Raw genomic sequence first — 24,424 nt, 5'->3', positions numbered from 1 at the left:
AATTATAGACGGATTTTTCGACGGATTTTCCGTCTGTAATTTGAACTTTAGAAAATCATCTTACACTCTAATTACAGACAGAAAATTCGTCTGTAAATCCATCAGTAAAGTAAAATAGAATTTTTTTATTTTTCTAATTACAAAATAAACTTATTTTCATACAAAATAAATATAAATTTAATACAAATTTTTATCTAATTTGTATTCGAATATTTATAATATTTCAAAAAATAAACAAATTCATCGTATTATCAAACTAAAAGAAAAGTACTATAAAAAAGCAAGTCAATATAATTCAAAACATAAACAAAATGTATTGATCATCAACTATAACTCCTAGTATATTGTTCAACCATACTAAAACTATCAGCTATAGTCTTCAGTGTCATCTTCATCCTCATCATCATCATAGCCCTCATCAGTGAAATGTGTTATAGATCTGGTTGGAGAATGAGTGAGAGACTCTAGTCAATTGTTTAAACAAGTTAAGACAGTGACTCAGGATATGGCTGTCTCCAATTTTTAATCCTTATCCTCTACCTATCCCCTAATAACAAGTGTTCCACAAGCATAAATTTTATTCACAAAACTCAAAAGGTTGATAGAATACAATTGACAGCAAGATAAACTTTCATCCGATTCTGTTCTGAGAGGAAAACAAACTCATACCAGTGATACAAGATGAAAGGAAGAAAGGAAGTAAAAAAGCACAATGCAAATGCAGCAGCTCACGTATATTCTCTTCTATGCGAAGAACAAACTATCTGCAGAATATAAGTAAAACTATTAAGCATATGGATATACAAAACTGTATAATAACAAATTAACAAGCAAAAGCTATCAACAGTCTAAAAAATGACCTGGATTTCATAGACTATACACAATTTCAGATAAGCCTCATGAACCATTTTCCTTCATGCATATGCATGCCCTTTTAATCAACTTGGATTCTATTTGCTAACTTCTACCTAATTTAAAATTAAAATTATATCTGATACACTTGTTTAGAGAGGGTGCAGAGCATAGAAAATCTTGCTAAGAAAGAAAATGGTAGCAGCGGTTACAGAAACAGAAATAGAATAATGAAATCATGGAGAGGCTTGGATACTAGTAACAGAAGAATTATGAGAATATCATCTTCGTACACTAGAAAATCAACCTATCATACATCCACACTCGATGGTGCCAAGACATTTCTTACGAATTCGATATTTTTAGTACCTATAAATCATCCAACACAAGCAATATTTTATCTATCATACAACATCCTATCAATATTTAACCATATCAACATTTTCAATGCAATACAAACAACAACACATCACAAGTAATATGGTGAATTATATTTATGCCTAAAGGGCCAAAAGCAAACTGTGGTAAACCAATACTAAAGGACATGTTATATATAATAGATGTTCAATCCAATAAATAAAACACATACCTTTACTACTGAGGAAAAGTTATCATCCAGGATTATAATATCTGAGCTTTCTTTTACAACTTCAGTTCCTTGGATGCCCATAGAAAGACCAATATCTGCCTAAAATACAAGATAGTAAAACACAAGATCAACTATACAAACTTATAAGGAAACTAATTTAAATTCATGGAAAATGGAACATGACTGTGTAATCAAATAATGATGGCCCATAGACAGAAGTTAAACTTGAACACCAACTAGCCAAAACACCTATAATAATTGCAAGAATCTATATCCTAGAATGTTGTATGGATGAAACTAAGGAATAAGACAAACCTCGTGAAGTGCATGGGCATCATTGGTTCCATCTTCTGTGACGGTAACAACTTCACCTCCTTTACGTAGAGCTTGCACAAGCAAAAGCTTGTCATTAGGAGAAGACCTCCCCATGACCTGTATATATATTATGATAATCACATTAATATGGTACAGGTATACGAACTGTAGGGGGTGCTGACTCCATGTCTTCAACAATAAGATTGAAGAGAGCCTTCAATATACGGCCTTCTTTCCCTGCAAGGAATACATAAACAATTTCGGTTCAACGGGATTAGGGGAGAGTCCAGAACCCGATCGATTGAGGCGGAGATTCAAGTTAACAGATTAATGTGATAAGTGATAACAAAAACGACTTAGATACTTCATCTTAATCTGAAACTTTAAAGAAGTGAGTTTATGGGTGTTTCCATGTGATCACAACTCACTTGAAATTCCAACAAATAAATAAATATATAGATTATTTCATGAAGATGAAAGTATGACATTCAATCTGCTAATTATTACAAGAAATGCACAATGGGAACTATCAATATATAAAGTGTAATTAAGCTACATCAAATCTGTCAAATTATTATTAAGATATGGCATTTCAAAAACTAACCAAACAATAAACCAAAATTGTCCTGCATAAAATGTTAAGCTCTATATAACTGAGAATATACACTTCTTGTAGTTAGTTACAATGTACAGGAAAAAAATTATAAGAATGAGAAAAAAAAAGGATTCTTTGGCATGATCAAGCTATTTACACCACCGAATATGAGGGCAAGAAAATTTGAGTTTTTTCTTTATCCTAGCAAGGAAGGAGCCCATATTTTCCTGAAACTATATCCTATACTTATTGTTTACATCAGTAGTTGTAGTTTCAACAAACCAGCAGTAACAAGAACAAGATACTACCATAGAAAGAATAGATGGCAATTTTCAAAGAAACACAATAACAAGCCATTGAAGGAACTCCCGCATAATCCACCTAAATTCTTATAACAAATTGTCTCTGTTAATATATATATATATATATATATATATATATATATATATATATATATATATATATATATATAGTGATTCACAAGAAATTCATATCATTTTTGGAGGAAGTAATGAAAGAACTCACCATCTCCAATAACTTGCTCGTCCCACTGCACTACAGGGCAAACAAGAATGCCACTGCCAATAAGCATCATTTCAGCGGAACTCTTTCCTTCCTCAACAGTCACATGTTTCATCCTTATCCCACGAAGCTTACCCTTGCTCAACAACTTCTCGGCAAGCGTCAAAACCCTCTTAGCTGTGCAGCCACTAAGAATTTTATCGAAGTGGGGCATTATAAGCTCCTTCTCTTTAGTCACAAAAGCCACATTCATATTAGGCCCCTTAGCGACAAATCCCTCGTGATCAAGAGCCCTCCTTTCCAATGTATATGTACTCCAGAGCCCTCCTATCAAGATATTACGAAAGAAATTATGGATGAAAATTAATATAATCAATCAATAAAAGAATTAAGTATCCTGGGCATGTGATATGACCATAATAACAAAGAAAACACTTTCACATTTATAACTTCATTTCATTCACGATCAAAGTTAATCATCAAAAGCTAAAGGGATGCATACTCTGATACTAGTTCAAAAGTACAATGAATGGCAAACAAATATATCAAATTCTCACCAGCTTCATAGCAACATCGCCTCTTTTTTTCTCGGAATTAAAGGGGAAGACATGGAGATCTATCGTATTTGATTTGAGAAGACTGAAATTCATACCCAAATGCAATATGTACGAGTTGAGCTTCAATCAATAGAGGGAAGGCGTAGAAGAGTAATAATAATAATAGAGGAAAAACAGCAAAGGTACCTTTACTGCCCATGAAAGAATTGCCTTCTCTGTAGGAGATCCTGAAATCTCTGCCTCTCCCCCTTCCTACCAAACCAAATTCAGTCACAAATGTAATGGTTAATAAATATTAAATGACTCGACATCAACAATTATGTCTAAGCTGTAAGAAGTTTTCAACTTGAAGAATCACAAGATATTGTTATTAGCATAGCACATAAATTATCACCAAACTATATAACATAAAATGGAATCCTATAAACACTTATTAAATTATGTTCGAAGGCAAACCTTAGGCACAAAAACATTTCCAGTAGTATTCTGGGCAATGCCCTCGTTTATCAAGGATAAAACTTCCGGATTTAAATTTGATGAGTCATCTGGTTGATGTAATTTGTTCCTTCCAACATATGCCTCAACTACAGTCATCTGTAATGAAACAAAATAATTTATTATCAAACCACAATTACTTAAGGATTCTTCTATTTATTTTATTCTTTGAGAAGGATAACTTGAGAGAGAAAACAAGAAAGTTACACCAACGTGCAGTTGTCACAGCTCGTACACTAAAATAACAAAGAGGAAAAAAAGGAATCAGGTGAAAGTAAATGGGACAAGTCATGGCAGCACTATCTTGAGATATCAAATTAAGTAGCAACAAAGAGAAATGATATCCATGACAACACACATAACATTCCACCATGCTAAGCCAGTTTCCAAATTGGTCTGATATATATATATATATATATATATATATATATATATATATATATATATATATATATATATATATATATATATATATATATATATATATATATATATATACTTAGGAAAAAACAATATTAATAACAATAATGATAATGCTAACTAAAGCAAAAGCAAAAATACCATCACAGCAACACAAAGGCTATGCTTATCACTATGTTCTTATCACTTTTCAGTTTTATGATATTCCAAGTGTTAAAGCAAAACCAAAAGCAGCCAAAATAAGGTTCAATCAATTGAAAATGAATAATACCACAAACATAAACAATTAATTAGAACAAAAAAGAACAAGTAATGGCAGAATCAAAGGATCACGATTTCACGAAGCTGAATTCAGAAAACCCTAAGAGTGTTAAAAAAACAAGAACTACTTTTTCTAAGCATTCCAATTATATTTGGCCCTCTTTAACTTCTCATATTTAGCAAATTAGACAGTTTTTCTCGAGATATGTTCAACTATACAAAATTGATAGCAATTAACCACTAATCGGCACTGTTTCAAATCGAATTTCGAGACCAGAGCAAGACACTGTACAATAACGCGTTTGGAATGAAAAATTAGCGAGAGAAACAGGGGATGGAGTTAGGGCTAACCTGGTTAGTGGAGTGCGAATAGATCAAAAGATTGAAGATCTCTGCAAGTGTTTGATTCGATTTGATTTGGTTAGTGGAGAAGCTAGTCTTTGCCGGAGAAGAAGTTACCAACGGAGTCAACTAACATTCCGAGCTTCGCTTCAAGCTTCGCCATTCAACAATAACCACCGAGTTTCCACCGAGTTGAGATGAGTTTCACGAATCGCTCCAGACGTGACGAGAGCGGCGGCGGAGGGAGCCCGTGTGACGCGAGGGATGACAGAGAGAGATCCTGTGACGCGAGCAGCGGCGACAGCGGTGGAAGAAGCTGGTGCGATGGAGAGAAGAAGTAACTCGGTGACGGAGAGACATTTGATTTGTGTGGAGTGTGAATGGAGTGTGAATGGGTGGTGATAAAATTAGGGTTACCGTAATATTTATCGACGGAAAATTTAAATTACAGACGGATTTTCTGCCTGTAATAATTTAATAAAATGCATCGTTTTATCTACTTAATTTTTCTGTCTGTAACCATTTTTCACGGAAAAAATTAATTTTTCCGACGGAATTATCGACGGATTATTTTTTCCGTCTGTAATTTATGCTAATCCATTTTTTTGGTTTTCCGACAAAAAATTCCTCTAAAATTCCTTCAATATTTTCGTGGGATAAAATCCGTCGGAAATATCTGTCTGTAATAACTAGTTTTCTAGTAGTGACAACAGATGTATTTATACAACTGTTGTCAAAGCATTTTGAATATGATACCCTTTTTTAAATAGTAAAATTTAATAACTTATTTGTGTTCTAAAGGCGGAGCCTCCTTCTTGATTTTTTTGTTTTAATAATTCTTCAAACCTATATGATTCCCAATGTAAATTACTAATTGAAAATATATGTTTAAATAGGACAGAGTAAGACATATATTACCCTGCATGTTTCTATTGTATTAATATAGATGATTCTAGTAAATATTTATTAAGACCACGGATGTTTTTACTTATTGTCTTTGTTAATTCAATTTTTCTATTGAATATGTATAGTAGTAAGATAATAAATAATTAATTCTTTTTGTTAATATATAGTCTTTGATTCAAGTTTTAAAATAGCAAAAAAAAATATATACATTTTTGTTGTGTCTATTAATTAACTTTTTTATATATATAAATATGGTACTAATAATAAATTTAAAATTAATCTAAGTAAAAAACTATTTTATTTTATAAATTATATATAATAAAAAATATTTAAGAAAAATAATTAAGACAAAAATTTTGAACAATTTTTTAAAAAAAAAATTATATATATCGGATTTATTTATTGAATTTTTTTAATTGCATATGTTTATTAAGTTATTTTGGACCATATAGTCATCAAATTTTATGATAATTATAATATAATTTAATTATATTATTTATAAAATTATTAAGTTATTTTGGTGAAAAGAGGAATGTCAATTGGCAAAGAGGTTCAAAGCCCATCAAAGAAGCCAATTCAACATTTGGAATTCAAATATGGTGTAAGATTCAATTGAATGGATTCCGGGGAGTGTTCAAGTGTCCCAATGGTGATTTAAGAGGTCATTCATCCGAGTGCAAAAGTGAAGATCATCAAGAGGATGACCGAAAAACTAGAGTATGGGATCCCAGAGAATTTTGGAAGAGCGAACATAGGTGGCGACTCAAAGATGAGTGGAAGCATAAGCCACCTTGACAAACGCTTCACTCAAAAAGTCCAACTTAAGAACTTTAAACCGAAGTGTTAGGTGGGAGACACCCCACCATGGTAATATCCTTCTAACTCTTATCCTTTTTTTGCCTTTTGTTCCTTGAATAATTACTTATCTTGCTTAGTTTAGTTTAGTTGGATTTTGGTGTTAATTTAGTGTTTTTAATGGAATAATGTGTTTTGGGGTTTTAATGTGTTTTGGAGCTTGAAAAAACTATTTTGGATGTCATGTTTGTTGTCATAGAGGCATTAAAATTTTGGCAAAAATAGAGCATTATGCGTATGCACAGCTTTCTACGTACGCACACCCCTATCACCCCTTCTGGTGGAAGCGTTAGCACATGCTTGTGCGTCTGCAACCCATCCCTTTACCCTTCTATGCGTACGCACAACAAGGTGCATACGCACACTCCGTCCTCTTCTAAAAAAAACCTTCTGTGCATGCACACAACCTTGTGCGTACACACACTCTATAACACCCTCTCTGCTGGGAGCTTGCACATCATTGTGGGTAGGAAGAACCCCTTTGTTTTCCCTAGTGTGCATATGCACACTATGTTGTGCGTACGCACAAAGTGCTTTTCGAACGTTAATTCGAAAGGGGAACATATCGCACCTCAACAGCTTCCAAACCCCCTTCTCTTCTACTTCATTCTCTCACCCTCAGACCACAACCCAGCCCCGACTGCGTCCAACACCACCACCACCGGCGACCACCTTCGCCTACTCCCCTCTACCTTCTTTCTTCTCTTTCTTTCCTCTTTCTCCATTTATTCATATCGTTGTGTGCTGCCATGTTCTCCGCGCCAACCCCAGCTCGCGCTCCATAGCTCTAACAAGTAGCTCCGTTACGACCCAACAGTGGCAAAGTTATGTGCCGCTACGACACCACTGCCCCCTCTCTTCCCATTCTTCTGATCTCACCAACGCATGTTTCATCCCTTCCCTTGCATCCCTGTCTTCTTTCTTTTATTTATTGCACTTGCTTTTAATTCTAATTTTTGCATTTGGATTAGGCTTAGGTTAGTTAATTTCTATTTTCTAGATTACAATTTGTTGCTGGTTGGTCTTTTTTGGGTTGATTGCTTCTTAAACTGAACTAAAATCTCTGTTTACATAATATGCACAACACATGTTCGATGAAATTCCTGAGTGATAATTTTTTGTTTAATTCCTATGTTTGGCCAGCATATGTTTTAAATTCTATCTTCCTTAGGCGTTATAATGTAGACTTGTGCAGTTTTATGTGATTTTTGATAATGTTTAAGTTTGAATTCTATTATGCACTTGTTTATTATTCTTGTGTAAACACCAAATTGGTTTTAAATCTCAACTTTGATAATTTTTTTGGTGCAATTTCAGAAGTGCATATCATGTTAGTTAAGTGAATTGAATGAAATTGCCTGTTCATGGAGGTTTTGAACATAAATGATCACATACATAATCGCTTGTTCTTTGATGTTTTTGAGCAATTAAAATTGATTTTCATTAATTTTATTGCTTTGTGAACAAGGGCTTTGTTTAAATGATTATTTTTCACTTTTGACATGAATAAGTAGGCTACTCTGATATTGCATTGGTTATTGTCTTTGTACTAATTTTGATCAAATCTTGCAAATTCGTGGCACAATTGCAATAACCAAGAGTTGGGAACTCTATTCACTCTAAATTGCTTTGTTCTAAGTTGTCTGCACTTCAAGTGCATTTATTCATTCTTTTATTCACTACTTAGGCCTCTTAATTGTGGAAAACCCTACTTTCTATTGAGCATATTACACTTTTCAACCTATTTTCCTCAATTAAGCGTTTCTTTCCTTTCTTAGCTCTAAATTTAGTATTTTAATTCATCCTTCTTCCGCTTTGTTGTACCAATTACCTGTCCTTCTGAATTGTATTCTGTTCTTTCTTTTTCAAGATGTGTCATAAAGGCAAGGACTGTTCGTCCGAGCAATCAGCCAGACACTTTTGTAAATAAAGAATCCCAAGAACAATACAAGAAGCTGAAAAAGAAGGCCTTCCACTACAAAAGGAAATTGTATGTGCCAGAGAAATATCAGGATGATTACATAGCCGGCTTGATTATTTCCAGTGGAAGTTCATATAATTTGATTCAGTGGAGATAAATGAACACCTGGTGAAAGAGTTCTATGGGAATCTAGTGAGGGCGGACGCCGATATTGTTTTTCTCCAAGAGGTACAGTTAGACACCTCAATTCATGCATTTGAGGCTCTCATCCAGCTTCCGCATATTCCGCCAAGCCGTGATACTTATCCAAAGATAGCGGCGGCTATAATTAAGGGCAACATTTCACTGGACACCGTCCTAAAGAAGATTAGCTTCCTGAGGCCAAATGGGAGTACAGCTCAGGAGAAAAGCAGGTTCTCATAAGTATTGTGTGCTCTAATCTTCACGCTGAGGTAAGGATTTGGCAGTAAATCATTGCCAACTACATACTACCGAGTACGCATGCCATGTATATCAGAGTCCGAGTGACGGTGCTTCTTTGGGCCATCTTGGAGGGTAAGAAGATTTCTGTTTTACTCCTGATCATGAAATCGATGTGGAAGGTGAACAAAAAATAGAAGTTCAACATTCCCTTCCCATCGATGATTATGAGATTAGTTATGGCATTTGGGGTAGAGCGGAGACCGGATGATCGGATGTCTAGCCTTTCAAGTGGCCACCCGTTTTTGCCATTCGGGGAATGGGAGGAGCCGGCATAGAATAAAAGGAAGACTACGGAGCCGTCATCATCATCAGCACCACCAGCGCCTTCAGCACCTCCACCCGCAGTACGACCCATCTATGAGTTGGTTCAGGATATTCTCCAGGAGCTCCGCCGCCCCGAGCATCGTAGAGAACGTCGTTTTCAGTGGGTAGCAGCAAGGCTTGACGGACGAGACCTTGGACCACCTCTTGCACACACACCTTAGCCCGAGCCCGAACTTGAGTCTGAGCCGGCAGCACAGGAGGAGGCAGCTGAGGAAGCAACTGGAAAGGTTATTTTAGAGCCGATCTGAGATCTTATTGTGTACCATCCATCACTACACCCACCACCTCCAGACGGTGCAGACTCATAGAGCCGTTCGTCCCCATATCATTTTTTGGTATGGAGGACCGTGCAATGCTTAAGTGTGGGGAGGATTCGTTACTTTTTGGGTGTAAAATTCTCTCATAAACACTTTTTTTATCTAGTTTATTTTAGTTCTTATTATGCTTTTTGTGGATATTTATAGTACTTTGACTTATGCACTATATACTCTTATTTTGGTCGTTTGTATATATGTTAGTTTGCTTCCAGCTTATTTCTAGTGTTGCATTTTCATTTTGATATATATATATATATAGTATGTGATTGGATGATGTGAATAGCTAGCATAGTGCCTAGTTCAATTTTGTCCTAATTGTTCATAATGGTTTTTGCATGTTAAAAATTAGGAAAAGAACTAGAAAATTTTTGAATTTGCATCCGTCACAACATATACACATATATAGGAAATAATTTTTGTGAAGAACAACAAAGATTTTCAAGAATTTTGTTTTAGGGTGTTCTATTGAATTGATTTGAAAAATCATTTTCAAACTTGCTTGAGCTATTTTTGTGGAACATAGAAGAGAGATAGAACAAAATATCTTATGAGTTGTTGAGTTTTTAATGAGTGGTTACACATTTTTACCACAATTTTTGTTCATTGTATGCCTATACTCTTTCTATGATTGTGATCTTGGTTTTGCTTGATTCTTTATTTTCAATAGTTGACGTTTGAATGCATTGAGTATGTTTAAATCCATCTTTGAATTTAAGCTCACTAACCCATATAGCCTAACCCTTATATCTACCATTGTTAACCCCTTTGAGCTTTATTGACCCCATTGTTTCTAACATTACCACATCACAACCTTAAGCAAAAAACCATGAAGTACCTTGATTTGCATCCTTGATTAGCTTAGGTTGAGGTGTGTGTGTGTTATTCAAGTGTGGAGAAATTTTGGGAAGCATTGGTAGAGAAAATTTTAATTTGGATATTCATTGAAAATTTTGGAAAATGGGTGCACATTTATGTATCAATTTACTTTAACCATATATATTTGTCATAGAAAAAGAAAAAGAAATAGAAAAAAATGAAATGAAAAACAAAAGGGACAATAGTTCCCCAAAGAAAAGAAAAAAAATATGAATAATGAATGCATATGAGAGTTGAATGAAAAATCAATGCATGATTGTGCGGGAAAGAAAATGATGGAAGGTTAGGTTGCATTCTTGTTATTAGGGTAATATAGGTTGAGTTGGATACCTAAGCTAATCAAGAATTCAATCTCTTAGTCCACTTAGACATATCTATCCCACCTTAACCCTAACCCCATTACAACCCTAAGAAGTCCTCATGATATATGCATTCATGCATTATATGTTTGTTGATTGTTAGATGAAGAGCGAATCCTTGAAAGCATGATTAGAGGAAGATTGAGTGATTAAACCCTAAACACTGAGCATTTAGAGTGTATACACATCTATTGAGGGTTCGATTACTCAATTCTATGTTTCCACACCTCTTCTTATGTATTCTTACAAGTTGCTTCACTTTTGAGACTCGAATCAATTCTTTGGATTTTGATTGCACTGAATTATTTCTTTATATGTCTATATGCTTGATTGGAAATTTGATTATTTATTTTCACCAAATCAATAGTAAAATATAGTATAGATAGATATAGATAGTATTTAGTATACTTTCATGCATATAGATAGTTGCATTTAATAAGCTGTTTGCCCTTTGATCATTCTCCTTGTTTGTGTTTAACATGAGGACATGATATTGTTTAAGTGTGGGGAAATGGATGAGTCCATATTTGATGATAATTTTTTGCTTGAATTGGATGGATTTCATCACATAAACTCACACTTATTCACTAAAATAGCATACTTTTGTGATTTCTCTCTAGATTAAACCTAAATGTGAAAACATGTGTTTTTGTGCTTAAATTAAGCAATTTAATTCCACTTTTATTCCATTCGATGCCGTGATATATTTTGTTAAGTAATTTCAGGTCAATTAGGCAAGAATGGCTAGGCAAAAGTGGAAGGAATCATGCAAAATGGGAGATTTCATGAAGAAAACAAAGGAGAAGCACTCAGTCAAGTATGCCTACGCACAACCTTCTGTGCGTACGCATAAGTGCAAAAATCAGCAAATGTGCGTACGCACACATCTATGCATACGCACAAGTCCCAGCGCGTGACTTCATTAATGAAGCACGTGGCTCACGATTTTTGGGACTTCTTGGCCCAATTTTGGATGTGCTAAAGCTAATTTGAAGTGCTATATTAGGGGGACTTCATTCCTTATCAAAGGAGAGCTCACTTTTAGATAGAAAAACACATTAGAAGTAGGAGTAGTGTAGTTTAGAAAATTCTTTCTTTGGGTTTACTTAATTTTTATTGTAGAATTTTATAGTTTCAATTTTGGTCTTGGATTTTTTATGAGCGGATAATTTATACGCTTTTTGGCATTGTTTTTACATAATTTTTAGTATGATTTAGTTAGTTTTTAGTATATTTTTATTAGTTTTTAAATAAAATTCACATTTCTAGACTTTACTATGAGTTTGTGTATTTTTCTGTGATTTCAGATAATTTCTGGCTGAAATTGAGGGACTTGAGCAAAAATCAGATTCAGAGGTTGAAGAAGGACTGCAGATGTTGTTGGATTCTGACCTCCCTACACTCAAAGTAGATTTTCCCGAGCTACAGAAGTCCAAATGGCGCGATCTCAATTGCATTGGAAAGTAGACCTCCAGGACTTTCCAGCAATATATAATAGTCCATACTTTGTCCAAGTTTAGATGACGCAAATTGGCATTCAACGCCAGTTCCCTGCCCTATTCTGGAGTTAAACACCAGAAACAGGTTGCAAAGCAAAGTTAAACGCCAGAAACAAGTTACAAACTGGCGTTCAACTCCAAGGAAGACCTCTACACGAGAAAGCTTCAATCTCAGCCCAAGCACACACCAAGTGGGCCCCGGAAGTGGATTTCTGCATCATTTACTCATTTCTGTAAACCTTAGTAACTAGTTTAGAATAAATAGGACTTTTTACTATTGTATTTAGATCATCTTTGGATCATTTTTAGATCTTTGGAAAATTTTTCCTTAGACTTGGGAGGCTGGCCATTCGGCCATGCCTGGACCATTATCACTTATGTATTTTCAACGGTAGAGTTTCTACACACCATAGATTAAGGTGTGGAGCTCTGTTGTTCCTCATGAATTAATGCAAACTACTATTATTTTTCTATTCAATTCAAGCCTATTTCTTCTCTAAGATATTCATTCGCACACAAGAACATGATGAATGTGATGATTATGTGACGCTCATCATCATTCTCACTTATGAATGCGTGCCTGACAAACACTTCCGTTCTACATGCAAACAAGCTTGAATGTGTATCTCTTAGCCTCCTGATTTACGATCAGAGTCTTCGTGGTATAGGCTAGAATTATTGGTGGCCATTCTTGAGATACGAAAAGTCTAAACCTTGTCTGTGGTATTCCGAGTAGGATCTGGGAAGGGATGGCTGTGACGAGCTTCAGACTCGCAAGTGCTAGGCGTAGTGACAGACGCAAAAGGATTACTGAATCCTATTCCAGTATGATCGAGAACCGACAGATGATTAGGCGTGCGGTGACAGCGCATCTTGGACCATTTTCACTGAGAGGACGGGAAGTAGTCATTGACAACGGTGATGCCCTACATAAAGCTTGCCATGGAAAGGAGTAGGAACGATTGGATGAAGACAGTAGGAAAGCAGGATTTCAGAAGGAACAAAAGCATCTCCATACGCTTATCTGAAATTCTCACCAATGAATTACATAAGTATTTCTATCCTATTTTATATTTTAATTATATTTTAATTATCAATTCACTATAACCATTTGAATCCGCCTGACTGAGATTTACAAGGTGACCATAGCTTGCTTCAAGCCGACAATCTCCGTGGGATCGACCCTTACTCACGTAAGGTTTATTACTTGGACGACCCAGTGCACTTGCTGGTTAGTTGTGCAAAGTTGTGTCAGAGAATTAAGATTATGAACGTGCGTATCAAGTTTTTAGCGCCGTTACCAAGGAATGAACGATCACGATTTTCCACACCAAGTTTTTGGCGCCGTTGCCGGGGATTGTTCGAGTTTGGACAACTGACGGTTCATCTTGTTGCTCAGATTAGGTAATTTTATTTTAATTTTAAGCTTTTTGTTTTTATTATTTTTAATTTTTGAAAAAAAATATTTTTTAATAAAATCATAAAGCCAAAAATAATTTTGTGTTTCTTGTTTGAATCTAGTGTCAATTTTTAAGTTTGGTGTCAATTGCATCTTTTTTTTATTTCTTAAAAAAAATTTCGAAGAACACATGCATTGAGTCTCTTTCTTGTTCTTCAAAATCTTCAAGTTGTTCTTGATGATTTGTTTTGTTTGATCTTTGCATTTTTATGTTTTGTGTCTTTTCTTGTTTTTCATATGCATTTTCAATTTGTTAGTGTCTAAAGTTTGAAAAATTCTAAATTTGGTGTCTTGCATGTTTTTCTTTTCTTAAAAATTTTCAAAAATAAGTTCTTGGTGTTCATCTTGACATTCAAAGTGTTCTTGGTGTTCATCTTGACATTCATAAGTGTTCTTGCATGCATCATTTGTTTTGATCCAAAATTTTCATGCATTGAGTCTTTTGGTTGTTTTTCTCTTTCTTCATTAAAAATTCAAAAATCAAAAAAAATATCTTTCCCTTGTTCTTCTCATAAAATTCGAAAATCTGAATTGTCTTTTTCAAAAATTTTTAAAATCTAGTTGTTTCTTATGAGTCAAATCAAATTTTCAATTTAAAAATTCTATCTTTTTCAAATCTTTTTCAAAAAAATCAAATCTTTTTCATTTTTCTTTAATAATTTCAAAATTTTCAAAATTTATTTTCAAAATCTTTTTTAATTCTATTTCATATTTTCGAAATTAATGCTAACAATTAATGTGATTGATTCAAAAATTTTAAAGTTTTTTACTTGCCTCTTAAGAAAGGTTCAATCTTTAAATTTTAAAATCCTATCTTTTAGTTTCTTGTTAGTCAAGTAATCAACTTTAATTTTCAAAAATCAAATCTTTTTAAATTTCTTTTTCAAATTTTTTTCAAAATAAGTTTCAATCACATCTTTTTCAAAATCAATTTCAAAATCTTTTCTAACTTCTTTTCTAACTTCTTATCTTTTCAAAAATTGATTTTAAAATCTTTTTCAATTAACTACTTGACTTTTTGTTTGATTTTAAAAGTTTACTATTTCAATCATATCTTTTTCAAAACTACCTAACTAATTCTCTCTCTAATTTTCGAAAATCACCTTCTTCTTTTTCAAAATTCTTTTTTAATTAACTAATTATTTTAACTTTTAATTTAATTTCATTTTTTTTTATTTTTGAATTTTAATTTCAATTTTAAATTAAAAACAAAAATATTTTTCTTTTCTTTTAAATTATTTTCGAAAATTCTTCTCTCTCACCTCCTCCTAATTATTTATTTATCTACTAACACTTCTCTTCTTCTTAAAAATTCGAACCCTCTCCCTCTTTTTGTGTTTGAATTTCTCTTCTTCTACTACTCACATAAAGGAATCTCTATACTGTGACATAGAGGATTCCTCTTCTTTTCTGTTTTCTTCTTTTTCATATGAGCAGGAACAAGGATAAGAACATTCTTGTTGAAGCCGATCCTGAACCTGAAAGGACTCTGAAGAGGAAGTTGAGGGAAGCTAAAGTACAACTCTCTGGAGAAAATCTGACAGAAATTTTCGAAAAAATAGGAGACATAGCCGAAAATAATAACAATGCAAGGAAGATGCCTGGTGACTTTACTGCACCCAATTCCAATTTACATGGAAGAAGCATCTCAATCCCTGCCATTGGAGCAAACAATTTTGAGCTAAAGCCTCAATTACTTTCTCTGATGCAACAGAACTGCAAGTTTCATGGACTTCCATCAGAAGATCCTTTTCAGTTCTTAACTGAATTCTTGCAAATCTGTGATACTGTTAAGACTAATGGGGTTGATCCCGAGGTCTACAGGCTTATGCTTTTCCCGTTTGCTGTAAGAGACAGAGCTAGAATATGGTTGGACTCTCAACCTAAAGATAGCATGAACTCTTGGGATAAGCTGGTCACGGCTTTCTTAGCCAAGTTCTTTCCTCCTCAAAAGCTGAGCAAGCTTAGAGTGGATGTTTAAACCTTCAAACAGAAAGAAGGTGAATCCCTTCATAAACCGTGACCAGCTTACTAAGCTTACTAAGCTTACTAAGATTTTAAGGAGGAAAGAACTTGGCTAAGAAAGCCGTGACCAGCTTATCCCAAGAGTTCAGGCTATCTTTAGGTTGAGAGTCCAACCATACTCTAGCTCTGTCTCTTATAGCAAACGGGAAAAGCATAAGCCTGTAGACCTCGAGATCAACCCCATTGGTCTTAACAGTATCACAGATCTGCAAGAATTCAGTCAAGAACTGAAAAGGATCTTCAGATGGAAGTCCATGAAACTTGCAGTTCTGTTGCATCAGAGAAACTAATTGAGGTTTAAGCTCAAAATTGTTTGCTCCAATGGCAGGGATTGAGATGCTTCTTCCATGTAAATTGGAATTAGGTGCAGTGAAGTCACCAAGCATCCTCCTTGCATTGTTATTATTTTTGGCCATATCTTCTTCTTTTTCGAAAATTTCTGTCAGATTTTCTCCAGAGAGTTGTGCTTTAGCTTCCCTTAGCTTCCTCTTCAGAGTCTTTTCAGGTTCAGGATCAGCTTCAACAAGAATGTTCTTATCCTTGTTCCTGCTCATATGAAAAAGAAGAAAAAAGCAGAAAAGAAAATATAGAATCCTCTATGTCACAGTATAGAGATTCCTTTATGTGAGTAGAAGAAAGTAAGAATAGAAGAAGGAAAAGATGAGAATCCAAACACAAGGGTGAGGATAGAAGTGTTAATGGATGAATAAATAGAAGGAGATGAGAGAGAGGAAATTTCGAAAATTAAATAAAAAGAAAAGAAAAATATTTTTGTTTTTTAATTTAAAATTAAAATTGAAATTTGAAAATTTAAAAAGAAAAATGAAATTAAATTAAATTAAAGTTTAAAACAATTAGTTAATTAAAGAGGAATTTTGAAAAAGAGGGAAGGTATTTTCGAAAATTAGAAAGAGAGAGTTAGTTAAGTAGTTTTGAAAAAGATATAATTGAAACAAAAAGATAAGATTGATTGAAAAAGATTTGAAAATTATTTTTGAAAAAGATATGATTGAAATAGTAAACTTTTAAAATAAAAAAAATCAAGTAGTTAATTGAAAGAGATTTGAAAATCAATTTTTGAAAAGATAAGAAGTTAGAAAAGGTTTTGAAATTAATTTTGAAAAATATGTGATTGAAATTTATTTTGAAAAATATTTGAAATAGAAATTTAAAAAGATTTGATTTTGAAAACTAAAGTTGATTACTTGACTAACAAGAAACTAAAAAGATATAATTCTAGAGTTTAAAGATTGAATCTTTCGTACTAGGCAAGTAACAAACTTAAAATTTTTGAATCAATCACATTAATTATTACTAAGGATTTGAAATTATGAAACAAAATAAGAAAAAGATTTTGAAAATAAATTTTGAAATTTTTGAAAATATTAAGAAGAAAATTGAAAAAGATTTGAAAAAGATAAAATTGAAAATTGAAAATTTTATTTGACTCATAAGAAACAACTAAATTTTAAAAATTTTTGAAAAATTCAACTCAAATTTTCGAAAATTTATGAGTGAAAAAGGGAAAGATATTTTTTTGATTTTTGAATTTTAATGAAGAAAGAGAAAAACATAAAATTGATGCAAAACATAAAAATTTTTGGATTAAAATAAAAGATGCATGCAAGAACACTATGAGTGTCAAGATGAACACCAAGAACACTTTGAATGTCAAGATGAACACCAAGAACTTATTTCTGAAAATTTTTAAGAAAAGAAAAACATGCAAGACACCAAACTTAGAAATTTTCAATGTTGAGACATTAATAATTCAAAAATGCATATGAGAAACAAGAAAATACACCAAACAAGAAATTTTAAAGATCAAACAAGAAGACTTACCAAGAACAACTTGAAGATCATGAAGAATGCAATGCATGGATTTTCGAAAAATGCAAGAAAGAGATAAACATGCAATTGACACCAAACTTAAAAACTAACACAAGACTCAAACAAGAAACATCAAATTATTTTTGATTTTATGATTTTATTAATTTTTTGGTATTTTTCGAAAATATTTTGGAAAAATCATAATAAGGATTTCAAAATTTTTAATAGGAATTCCAGGAATCTTGCATTATTAGTCTAAAGCTCCAGTCCAGGAATTAGACATGGCTTACTAGCCAGCCAAGCTTTCAGTGAAAGCTCCAGTCCAAAACACTAGACATGGCCAATGGCCAGCCAAGCTTCAGCATACATAATTCAAGCATGTGAGGAGGAAGCCTCAGTCCAAAAGAATTTAGACATGGCTTTACAGCCAGCCAGGCTTCAACATGCTTCATGAAACTCTAGAATTCATTCTTAAAAATTCTGAAGAAAAATATATTTTTGAAAATAATTTTTTTTTCGAAATTAAGAATAACAAAAAACAAAAAGCTTAAAATTAAAATAAAATTACCTAATCTGAGCAACAAGATGAACCGTCAGTTGTCCAAACTCGAACAATCCCCGGCAACGGCGCCAAAAACTTGGTGTGCGAAATTGTGATCATTCCTTCCTTGGTAACGGCGCTAAAAACTCAATACGCACGTTCATGTTCTTAATTCTGTTTCACAACTTCGTACAACTAACCAGCAAGTGCACTGGGTTGTCCAAGTAATAAACCTTACGTGAGTAAGGGTCGATCCCATGGAGATTGTCGGCTTGAAGCAAGCTATGGTCACCTTGTAAATCTCAGTCAGGCGAATTCAAATGGTTATGGTGAATTGATAATAAAAAGATAAATAAAATATAAAACAGGATAGTGGTACTCATGTAATTCATTGGTGAGAATTTCAGATAAGCGTATAGAGATGCTTTCGTCCCTCTGAACCTCTGCTTTCCTGCTGTCTTCATCCAATCCTTCCTACTCCTTTCCATGGCAAGCTGTATGTTAGGTATCACCGTTGTCAATGGCCACCTGTCCTCTCAGTGAAAATGGTCCAATGCGCTGTCACTACATGGCTAATCATCTGTCGGTTCTCGATCATACTGGAATAGGATCCATTGATCCTTTTGCGTCTGTCACTACGCCCAGCACTCGCGAGTTTGAAGCTCGTCACAGTCATTCAATCCCTGAATCCTACTCGGAATACCACAGACAAGGTTTAGACTTTCCGGATTCTCAAGAATGGCCGTCCATGAGTTCTAACTTATACCACGAAGACACTAATAACTCGGACTCGGTCCCTTGTATTAGATATCCAAGAGATATCCATTCAATCTAAGGTAGAACTGAAGTGGTTGTCAGGCACGCGTTCATAAGTTGAGAATAATGATGACTGTCACGATCATCACATCCATCATATTGAAGTGCGAATGAATATCTTAGAAGCGGAATAAGTTGAATTGAATAGAAAAACAATGGTACTTTGCATTAATCTTTGAGGAACAACAGAGCTCCACACCTTAATCTATGGTGTGTAGAAACTCTACCGTTGAAAATACACAAGTGATAACTGTTCAGGCATGGCCGAATGGCCAGCCCTCACAAAAGTCTAAGATAGCATAAAAACTAATCAAAGATGTTCCCTAAAAGAATATAAACATAATAGTAAAAAGTCCTATTTATACTAAACTAGTTACTAGGGTTTGCAGAATTGAGTAAATGATGCAGAAATCTACTTCTGGGGCCCACTTGGTGTGTGCTTGGGTTGACCATTGAGCTTTACACATGTTGAGGCTTTTCTTGGAGTTGAACGCCAGTTTGTAACCTGTTTCTGGTGTTTAACTCCACTTTGCAACCTGTTTCTGGCGTTTAACTCCAGAATGCAGCATGGAACTGGCGTTGAACGCCAGTTTTCATCGTCTATCCTTATTCAAAGTATGGACTATTATATATTGCTGGAAAGCCCTGAATGTCTACTTTGCAACGCAATTGAGAGCGCGCCATGTGGAGTTTTGTAGCTCCAGAAAATCCACTTTGAGTGCAGGGAGGTCAGAATCCAACAGCATCAGCAGTCCTTTTTCAGCCTGAATCAGATTTTTGCTTAAGTCCCTCAATTTCAGCCAGAAAATACCTGAAATCACAGAAAAACACACAAACTCATAGTAAAGTCCAGAAATGTGATTTTTAATTAAAAAATAATAAAAATATAATGAAAACTAACTAAATCTTACTGAAAACATACTAAAAATAATGTCAAAAAGCGTATAAATTATCCGCTCATCACAAAGTCAACCAAAGCCCCCACAGTCAAACTCTAAGTTTGGTGTTAGGAGGCCACAACCAAACTCTAAGTTTGGTGTTGAACCCCCATATTCAAACTCTAAGTTTGGTGTTGGGAGGTCCCAACACAATGCTCTGAACATCTGTGAGGCTCCATGAGAGCTCACTGTCAAGCTATTGACATTAAAGAAGCGCTTGTTGGGAGGCAACCCAATGTTATTTAATTATATCTATTTATTTTCCATTGCTATTTTCTGTTTTCTTTAGGTTGATGATCATGTGAAGTCACAAAAACTACTGAAAAATCATAAATAGAATGAAAAACAGCATTAAAAACAGCTCACCCTGGAGGAAGAGCTTACTGGCGTTTAAACGCCAGTAAGAAGCATCAAACTGGCGTTTAACGCCAGAAAGAAGCATCAAGCTGGCGTTAAACGCCAGAAACAAGCACTAGACTGGCGTTTAACGCCAGAACAGAGCATGGAATTAGCGTTAAACGCCAAAAACAAGCAGCAAGCTGGCGTTTAACGCCAGACATGCATTCTAAGGGCGTTTTACACGCCTAATTGGAGCAGGGATGTTAAGTCCTTGACCCCACAGGATCACCACCTTTTCTTCCCACCTCTTCACACCTTTTCATAACTCTCTTCCCTAAATACCCTTCACCAATCACCTCAATCACTCTTCCCCATCACCTCTTCACCACTTACATCCATCTTCTCTTCCCAAAAAACCCCACCTACCTCCAAAATTCAAACTCTTTTCCCTCCCAAACCCAACCCTAATGGCCGAACCCTAAACCTTTCCCCACTCCTATATAAACCCCTCATTCCTTCTTCATTTTCACACAACACAACCCTTTCTTCTTCCCCTTGGCCGAATACACACCTCTCTCCCTCTCCTCCATTTTTCTTCTTCTTCTCCTTCTTTCTTTCTTCTTTTGCTCGGGGACGAGCAAACATTTTAAGTTTGGTGTGGTAAAAGCATTGCTTTTTGTTTTTCCATAACCATTAATGGCACCTAAGGCCAGAGAAACCTCAAGAAAGAGGAAAGGGAAGGCAATTGTTTTTCAATTCCGGGCCATCATGATCCATAGTATCATGATTGGGGAGGAAGTGGAATTTCATGAGATTATACCTCAAGAACTCTATAAGGTGGCTGACAAGTCTTCCACTTTGGCAAGGTTAGCCTTTCCTTACCTCATTTGTCACCTCTGTAATTCGGCTGGAATTGACATAGAGGGAGACATCCTCATTGATGAGGATAAGCCCATCACTAAGAAAAGAATGGAGCAAACAAGAGATCATGGACCTCAACAAGAACATGAGGAAATTCCTCACCATGAAATCCTTGAGATACCTCAGGGGATGCACTTTCCTCCACAGAATTATTGGGAGCAAATCAACACCTCCCTAGGAGAATTAAGCTTCAACATGGGACAACTAAGGATGGAGCACCAAGAGTACTCCATCATCCTCCATGAAATTAGAGAAGATCAAAGAGCTATGAGGGAGGAGCAACAAAGGCAAGAAAGAGACATAGAGGAGCTCAAGAGCACCATTGGTTCTTCAAGAAGAGGAAGACGCCACCCTCACTAAGGTGGACCCGTTCCTTGATCTCCTTGTTCTTATTTTCCTGTTTTTCAATTTTTGAGCCTTATGTTTTATTTATGTTTGTGTCTTTACTATATGATCATTAGTGTTTAAGTGTCTATGTCTTAAAGCTATAAATGTCCTATGAATCCATCACCTCTCTTAAATAAAAACTGTTCTAAAAACAAAAGAACAAGAAGTACATGGTTTCGAATTCATCTTTGAAACTAGTTTAATTATTTTGATGTGGTGACAATACTTTTTGTTTTCTGAATGAATGCTTGAACAGTGCATATGTCTTTTGATATTGTGGTTTATGAATGTTAAATATGTTGGCTCTTGAAAGAATGATGAAAAAGGAGAAATGTTATTGATAATCTGAAAAATCATAAAATTGATTCTTGAAGCAAGAAAAAGCAGTGAATACAAAAGCTTGCGGAAAAAATGTGAAAAAAAATAGCAAAAAAAAGAGAAAGAAAAAGAAAAAGCAAGCAGAAAAAGCCAAAAGCTCTTAAAATCAAAAGGCAAGAGCAAAAAGCCAATAGCCCTTAAAACCAAAAGGCATGGGTAATAAAAAGGATCCAAGGCTTTGAGCATCAGTGGATAGGAGGGCCTAAAGGAATAAAATCCTGGCCTAAGCGGCTAAACCAAGCTGTCCTTAACCATGTGCTTGTGGCGTGAAGGTGTCAAGTGAAAACTTGAGACTGAGCGGTTAAAGTCAAGGTCCAAAGCAAAAAAAAAAGAGTGTGCTTAAGAACCCTGGACACCTCTAATTGGGGACTTTAGCAAAGCTGAGTCACAATCTAAAAAGGTTCACCCAATTATGTGTCTGTGCCATTTATGTATCCGGTGGTAATACTGGAAAACAAAGTGCTTAGGGCCACGGCCAAGACTCATAAAGTAGTTGTGTTCAAGAATCAACATACTGAACTAGGAGAATCAATAACACTATCTAAATTCTAAGTTCCTATAGAAGCCAATCATTCTGAACTTCAATGGATAGAGTGAGATGCCAAAACTATTTAAGAGGCAAAAAGCTACTAGTCCCGCTCATCTGATTGGAGCTAAGTTTCATTGATATTTTAGAGTTTATAGTATATTCCCTTCTTTTTATCCTATTTGATTTTCAGTTGATTGGGGACAAGCAACAATTTAAGTTTGGTGTTATGATGAGCCGATAATTTATACGCTTTTTGGCATTGTTTTTACATAGTTTTTAGTATGATTTAGTTAGTTTTTAGTATAATTTTATTAGTTTTTAAATAAAATTCACATTTCTGAACTTTACTATAAGTTTGTGTATTTTTCTGTGATTTCAGGTAATTTCTGGCTGAAATTGAGGGACTTGAGCAAAAATCAGATTCAGAGGTTGAAGAAGGACTGCAGATGCTGTTGGATTCTGACCTCCCTGCACTCAAAGTTAATTTTCTGGAGCTATAGGAGTCCAAATTGCGCGCTCTCAATTGCGTTGGAAAGTAGACATCCAGGACTTTCCAGCAATATATAATAGTCCATACTTCACCCGAGTTTAGATGACACAAACTGGCATTCAATGCCAGTTCCCTGCCCTATTCTTGAGTTAAACACCAGAAACAGGTTGCAAAGCAGAGTTAAACACCAGAAACAAGTTACAAACTGGCGTTCAACTCCAAGGAAGACCTCTACACGTGAAAGCTTCAATTCTCAGCCCAAGCACACACCAAGTGGGCCCCGGAAGTGGATTTCTGCATCATTTACTCATTTCTGTAAACCCTAGTAACTAGTCTAGTATAAATAGGACTTTTTACTATTGTATTTAGATCATCTTTGGATCATTTTTAGATCGTTGGAAAATTTTTCCTTAGACTTGGGAGGCTGGCCATTCGGCCATGCCTGGACCATTATCACTTATGTATTTTCAACGGTAGAGTTTCTACACACCATAGATTAAGGTGTGGAGCTCTGCTGTTCCTCATGAATTAATGCAAACTACTATTATTTTTCTATTCAATTCAAGCCTATTTCTTCTCTAAGATATTCATTCGCACACAAGAACATGATGAATGTGATGATTATGTGACACTCATCATCATTCTCACTTATGAACGCGTGCCTGACAAACACTTCCGTTCTACATGCAAACAAGCTTGAATGTGTATCTCTTAGCCTCCTGATTTACGATCAGAGTCTTCATGGTATAGGCTAGAATTATTGGTGGCCATTCTTGAGATCCGGAAAGTCTAAACCTTGTCTGTGGTATTCCGAGTAGGATCTGGGAAGGGATGGCTGTGACGAGCTTCAGACTCGCAAGTGCTGGGCGTAGTGACAGACGCAAAAGGATTACTGAATCCTATTCCAGTATGATCGAGAACCGACACATGATTAGCCGTGCGGTGACAGCGCATCTTAGACCATTTTCACTGAGAGGACGGGAAGTAGCCATTGACAACGGTGATGCCCTACATAAAGCTTGCCATGGAAAGGAGTAGGAAGGATTGGATGAAGACAGTAGGAAAGCAGGATTTCAGAAGGAACAAAAGCATCTCCATACGCTTATCTGAAATTCTCACCAATGAATTACATAAGTATTTCTATCATATTTTATATTTTAATTATCAATTCACTATAACCATTTGAGTCTGCCTGACTGAGATTTACAAGGTGACCATAGCTTGCTTCAAGCCGACAATCTCCGTGGGATCGACCCTTACTCACGTAAGGTTTATTACTTGGA

Source organism: Arachis hypogaea, chromosome 18 (genome assembly GCF_003086295.3).
Source record: "Arachis hypogaea cultivar Tifrunner chromosome 18, arahy.Tifrunner.gnm2.J5K5, whole genome shotgun sequence".
Taxonomy (NCBI): Eukaryota; Viridiplantae; Streptophyta; class Magnoliopsida; order Fabales; family Fabaceae; genus Arachis; species Arachis hypogaea.
The sequence above is the reverse complement of the archived record's forward strand: the minus strand, read 5'-3'. Positions refer to the sequence as shown.